Here is a 7,561-nt window from a genome sequence, read left to right as displayed (position 1 = left end):
TAATTCTCTGTACCTGACTATTCTGACAGAAGTGAGAAGTGTTTCCCAGGCTGAAGTCTACTTATTAAAAAGCCTCTAGAAATAAGTTGTGTGAATTTTATGGTAAAACAATGCCAGACACAGCCCAAAGGGCAGGATTTAGAAACAATGTTTTCCAAATGAGGTACTGAATGCAAACACAAGCACCCTGTTTTTCTATGACAGGAATCACAAAGTCCTGGGAAGAAATTCTGCCTCAATACATGTGCTGAGATTTTCACCTTGCGAGTAGGGAAAGAGGCTCCTGATTTGCATAATTATAGAGTTATTTTAGTTAGAACTTTTTTTTTTTTTTTCCTAAAATGACCAGCACTTAACTATTCTGCCCACTGCCTAATTTTCATAATTGAAATCTCTGTTCATCTCTCTGGGAAAATGTAATTCCCTAGGGATATGAGTCGTGTAGTGGTTGGACTCTTTCCACTCTTACCTGTCATCCTTGAATTCTTCCTCAGTTACAAGTTTTCCTCCCCTTAGGTCAGCCTCCCAATGAAACTGTTTTTAATGGTAATTCTTCATCCCATATCACCTGTAACTAGAGTTCTACTAATGTTGTGTTTGATATGTGGGAAACACTGGAAACATCAAGTTTGACCCCTGTGGCCTCTTTGATTGCACTATTTTGGCAATATGTTGACAAGTCATGACAAGCACAAGGTTGCACTTAACTTTTTTTTTAAAACCAGAGATCTTATTACCCTCTTAGCAGTACAATAGTCAAGTATGAGACTCAAGCAAAGAGTAAGACCAAATTGATTTTCATTTTTTTATAAATTCTTTTTGGTTAATTTATCTGGAATAAGTCATAAGGAGCTGTTTCATGTTTCTTTGACATTCCAGTGGCCCTCAATGAGCAGTAACTATAAAGAGCCATCTCCATATACAAAAGCAAATGAGCACAGAGGAAACCTTTATCTGATTAAGCTCATATTCACCCTAAGGATGCTCTTGAGATCTCTTATATTGGCAAAATACATTTACTGCACAAAACAGCAAATCATGAGGAAGTAAAATACAGCTGTACAGACTAAACCAAAAGGGCTGGAGTGCCACAGTGAAAATATGGTGTGGTGAATCTTTTTTTTAAAAAAAAACATTGATCAAGATGTCACAGAAATTAATTGTGACTGTGGTTATGAACACAAGGAATGAAAATACAGATTGGCTATTGAGAATGAACCCGCACAAAAAGGAGAGAGTGCAATTATTCCAAGGACGATGTATTGAGAAATTCAACTGGAGAAGGGAATTTGCTATGGACAACTCTGTATGCATTAAATGAGAAATGTCTGGGCCAAGTATGACTGGGGAAAAAAAATGAAATTATCAGAAATTTTGAGTCTGAGCCAAGTACAACGGTAAATGAACAGAAATCTGTTTTTTAGTGATGCACTTAGTGCAACCTGGCAGCAATTGGCAATACAATTATAATCAACACAAGCACAATCATGAGGCACCATTATGACTTAGCTGGGGCTACAAGAAGCACATCTTGGTTCAAATGAACACATTTAAGGATAATTTGTATAATATTATGGTGCAATAGTGAATAGTGGAATCTCCAGAATTCTTGTTTATTTTAGTCTTTGCACGATAAAAACAAAGGAGGATAATAGATAGATATAAGAAAAACAATAAATATATTGTTTACATACATTATATAAATATATAAATATGTATTATAAATAAATTAATTAATAAATAATGACAATAGATATAAATGAGTTCAAAAGAAAGATTGTAGCTTCATTATGTGGTGGCATAAGGATCATGGATATTATTTCTATCCAGACCCTCATTCTGATTTTACAAAGGTTAGGAAAGAATCAAATTACAGTTCTGAAGTCTTTGTATCACTGTATCTCCCATTGTTGGCTGAAAGACTTTTAGTGAATCACAAATGCAAACCTCAGATTTAATCAGTTTCAGAAAAATATGTATTCTGTAAAATGATTACAGAAATCCTTCACTATTTTTCTGATTACCTAGAATACCGTGCTATAATGAAAAATAAAATCATACAAACCCACAAAAATTTAGAATACAATATCTAAAAATGAAATGCACCTTACAAGAGCTATTTTTCATGATCAATTTAGCTTTTCACAGTAAAGACTTCCTACCAATATTTCTTAAGAGTTCAGCTTTCAGAATGCAGCCACATCTCATACTGATACTTGCCCCTTTTTAGTTGATTTGGCTGAAAGTTTGCATTAGGTTCTTGCTGAAACCATTCATTTTAGGCTTTCAGTTGTGTCTTAGCCCCTCAATCTTCTCTCATCTACCTTGTTTTTCCTCAGTTTGCATTGTTTTTTGATGAAGACCCTCCTTGCAGTGGAACAGAAGCTGGGGTACACGAGATAACTTCGTGTATGGGTGGGTTTGTAGTTTGCTCACAAAGTACAAAACTAGACTAGGCAAGCACATCCAATAGGAGACTGAGACAATGAGCTGCAATCATTTTCCACTAATTAAATTTGAATGCTTTGAACACAAGAACTCTTTGCCATCAAAAGACATTGATGGCACAGCACTGATAGGGTAACTCTTTTATACTCACATGGCATCTGCTGCTGTCATATATTGTAACCCCAAAAAATCTGCAAATGCTTGTCTTTACAACATTCCTCTGAGGCAGAAATATCCTGTCAAACTGTTGTGAGGAAATTCACTCCACAGCGAAGCAAAGTGGATTTCTGCAGTCCTAAAAGAAGTTGTAAGAGCACAAACTTAATCAGAACGCTTCTCTCTCGTTAATATGGCAGTGCCCCAGCCCTGGGCCATTCACCTGCTTCAGTTCCTGATGGTAGGGAGCCCAAAATGTGAAGTACAAGAGGAATATAGACAGCACTTGGACTTTAACCCAGTCATAATTTATTACTGTGAGGAGCAAAACAGGATTAGCAGTCCTCCTCAGCCTCTAATCTTGCAAAAATAAGCTACTAAAGTCTGAATGCACTGAAATGTTTCTGTGAAAGAAAGACCAAACTGAGCTGTGAGGGCATTTACAGCTTAAATTCAACTTACAAATTCAGCCTCTGGGTGACTTTCAAAGACTGTAGATCAAGCCATTTTTGTGTATGTGCCCCATATGGGATAATGCAATGTAGTATAAACTATTTAAAGGACAATAGCCTCTTTTATTTTTTTCATTCTCCAAATCAAAAAACATGAAGAAACCACCTGGGGTAAAATGAGCACACTGCATTCATTTTCTCAGACCATTGCACTACTCAAACATTTATTAAACTCTGACGAAAAGCTGACTGACTTTCAAAATTACTCTCTCTGGTCCTGTAATCAGTCCCTTAGAGACAAGAAAGAAAGAAGAGAATCTGCATTAAAAACATGCAAAAGGCCATACTTTCTCTCTCCTTGTGTGAAGAGAGACCTGGAGGCTGGTGGTCTGAATAGCATTCCTCCATGTCATGAATCAGATATGGCAGGCAAGCAGATGGTGTGTGATTAGCCATTTTAATGCTCTCCTAACCTTGTTTAGTAATTAATTTGCCACTAATTGCAGACTGTAGGAATGCCATCGTTTATGATTCAAGTAGCGAATAATTTGTCAGGTTGAAACCTCAGTTTTAGCCAAATTGTACCTTCTTCTTTGCATTGCATTCAGCAGTTGTAAAGGTTTTTATTCAAAACCCAAAACCAACAGACAGCATTCCTGTGGAGAACAAGTTTCCTGAGTTTTCAGAACACCCTGCCTGTCAACCAAGTTGTCTATTTGTGTGTATTTTCATTTTTAGAACATAAAAGAGTCTCTTTTTTATGATACAGCTCAAAAATTGCACTGGAAAAATAAAAGTGCTTACTACCTATGTATTTTTTTGTAGTAACACTAACAGCTTTTTCAGCACAGGGCAAGAAGAAGCCCACAGTGCAATTTCACCTCCCTAAAGACTGCATTTGATGCAGTACAGGGTGGGATTTTTTGGAAGTCTACAATATGCTGGGATTGAGCTTCACTTCCTGCTCTTTTTCTGAATTTGCACTGTAAAATCACAGGCTCATGTAGCAGTCCAAGCAAAATACACAAAAAAGCAGCTTATCATGATATGTGTTGCAACTGATGAGTGGCTAAGTATTTTTCTATATTCATTTGATTGTGTCTTGATCTCAATCTATCACAAAGTTACTACTCTGCTTACCATCAGTGACTAATGCTGCACAATCCAAGAGCAAGACTATTTTTAACCTGTTGTATCCAGGATTTTGCTGACATGAGTTCATCATGATGAACATTGTGTAACATCAAAGACAGGTTTGCATTCTTGTTCAGAGGCAAAATCTCAGGGGAACAAATGATTGTACAAATGAGTGTGTCATGGGGGAAAGCGTGCGTGCAACAATAATGCATCATCAGTCCTAATTTCTGCCATGGCAGCACAGAATTAGACCTTGAGTGGAAGGAAAATGTTTTTGTCTAGGAGCAGCTGTAAAACATCCTCAAACTAAAATTCACATGGCACCTTAGTAGCAATATTGCTTTTCACTGCATTAAGAGAAACAGAGAAACGTTTGGGTTCAGAGGGAACTTTCTCCTCATACAAAAGGGGCAGATACATAAAGAATATTCCAAAACACAATGTGTGTCCTAAGAGAGCAAAAATATGCCCAATGGTTCTTTAAGAAATGTTTCCATTTCTACATAAACACTTTGTGAACATTCCTGCTATGGGAAAACGTTCCCCTCTCCAATAAAGATTTCTCTCTCTCTTCACATACATATGTGCTTTTCCTGCTGTCTTGTGATAGTCCAGACAGTTCTCATACAGACACTATAAGTCACATGTAGGAATGTTTTTTATGATATATTTCTTCCTAGACTAATACCAGTGTCTGACTGGATCCCAGGCCCACTGCGATAGAGGTGAATTCAGATGATAGAACGCATGCGAGCTTTAAGCAAACGAGGAGTTTTCAGAATTGTTTGTGCAATAAGAACAATAAAAAAATGAAACATTTTATTACACACAGCCATCTCCCAACCTGCTTTGACTATCAGGCACTGGAAGTGAAATGAAAAATGATGGATCCCACCACAAAGGGCTCAAAAGGGCAATATAATTGCAAAAGCAATGCCAGGTGGATGGAACAGATCTGGAAGAGAAAAGGAATGTACCAAACAACAATACGAAAACAATTAATTAGAAAACATCAGAGTATACAAGCTGCCCAGTCATTAGCAGATTTTCCCCTTAGCCTGAGAATTGTAAATTTTAATAAAGCATATTAAATGTAATTTCCTTTCATCTGTTTAAGATTATGTAAAACCCTTATAGGATGTTAAAAAAGTCAACAACAAGCCCTTCTTTTTGACAACTCAGTTTGTAGCCACAGAAAATCCATATATTACAAATTAATTTGGGCAAATGTATAGTGGCTGCAGATATGTATAACATTTGCTAAAGCTGATCTATTGAACTGAGTTGTACAAATCTGTATTTCTAATACCAAATTCTAAGTAAAGTTATTTTGTTAAAGTGTTGAATTCATTACATATTATTACAGTGAAGCTTAATTTACTTTCATAAATGTATCATGAAAGGAATGCAATTACCTGGTGTTCACAAGTTAATTTTATTGTGTTTTCTATCTATAGATTAATTACTCCTTCATCAATGTTTGACAATATGTTTTGGTAGTAGAGTACACATCATCACAAGATACAAAAGGAAGTAAGTGTTCAAGATATAGATTGCAATTCAAACTATTTTTTTTTGTTGTTTTGTTTTTCTATGAGTGGAATACCAACTTAGGTTATTTTCAAGGTGAGATCATTATGTATCTTCAGCAATTCAATAAAGATAAAATCTGATTTATACATCACATTAGGTTAGCACAAAGTCAAACACTGCAGAAAACACCAATTTCTGTTTATAGCCACAGCTTACTGTTGAGCTCTGGGCCTTTCTTCAGAAGCTTTGCAACACAAACTTGAGAAGTTTTTTATAACACACTCCATGTTTTGTGAAAAAAGGAAAATAATGATGTCTATATTGCCAATAAATGAAGAAATGACCCTGTAAAGGCGAAGATAACAGCACGGTACACTCAGGAAAATGTGTGACCATTTCAATCAACCTGAAAACCATTAACAAAGTGAAGCATTTTCCAAAGGATTAACTGAAACATTCCATTTGAACTCTCACATAAAGACAGAACTATTTGAGAGCTATCCAGTAAAAATGGTCATACAAATTGGTAAATATGTCAAGATCTCTTTTTAGCAGTGGCAACACTGATAAGGCTTAAATTCAGTAAGTAGAAGCAGGAATCTAATTGGATTACCACACAACACATCAAAAATGGGCACAGGATTCAAGCTTTTGACTCTGTCTCCTGAGATGAACTGAAGTCTGATTAGTTTCCACAGTAAAGCCAATGTAAAAAAGATTAAAAATTTCAGTGGAGAGGTAGGTAAATCCTTAATAAAACCCAGGATTTAATCTTCTTTTTAAAATAGAAATTGTTTACTTATTACTTAAAAATTGCTTGCTTACTTTGCTTATACTGTCACATTACAAAGTGATGAATAAATCAAAGATGTCTCTCTCATGGTACCTGTTTCTCTACACCTTAATCCTTTCAGTTCAGCCTGTCAGATGTCACATATTCTTTAAGCTCACAAAACTACTTTTTGGCAGAGTTATGTTTTGATAGATGCTCAGAATGTGGTTGTGTACATATATATATATATATATGTATATATATATGTATATATATATATATATGTACACAATATATATATATATATATATATATATATCTCACGTGATTTTTGAGCTTTTTTTTTCTGTCACAGTGGTTCAGTGTTTAAAAAAAACGAAAAAATAACCAGGTTATAAGAAAATGCTACTAAGAATCAAGTATATTCACTCTGATATCCACTGAAGTTTTCTGGGGATACACAAATTCTTTTTGGCTTTTCTCTCTACAAAGATTGATGCATTTCAGTTTTACTGACATGAATCTTTGAGATGATTGAAATTCAAAATCATGGGTGGGTGTAATTGCAGGTATTTGCATTTATTCACTTACAACAAATAAGTTGTAAGAGAAGTGATTTCTCCCATAGTTAGGTACCTGTGAGCTAATCAGAGTTAAAAGATGACTTGTATATTATGAAATTTACCCCAAGAATAAATGTCAGCACAAGGCCTGCAGAGCTCTTAAACTCCACTACTGCCTATATAAGGACAATTTCTTACGTAAGGTAATACTATTTTTGTCCTATATTTTCATTTTACAAAGACAACCTAAGAGATGACTAAAGCAGCAACTGAAAAAATCATGTATTTTTAAAGATAAAGGACTCCATAGCTTGGTTGTATATGATCTATAAACAACTGGTAAAATCTAAAAATTACACCTACTCTAATTTACATTACCATAATTCCTAATCTGTCCTCAAAATACATTGAATTTTCAGGTTGTGTATGGAGTGATGAATTTTCAAGCTGTGTTCTGTCAATCAAGCCTTTTTCCACTTCACTGGTAAAACATCCCTGGA

Source organism: Poecile atricapillus, chromosome 1, assembly GCF_030490865.1.
Source record: "Poecile atricapillus isolate bPoeAtr1 chromosome 1, bPoeAtr1.hap1, whole genome shotgun sequence".
Lineage (NCBI taxonomy): Eukaryota > Metazoa > Chordata > Aves > Passeriformes > Paridae > Poecile > Poecile atricapillus.
The sequence above is the reverse complement of the archived record's forward strand: the minus strand, read 5'-3'. Positions refer to the sequence as shown.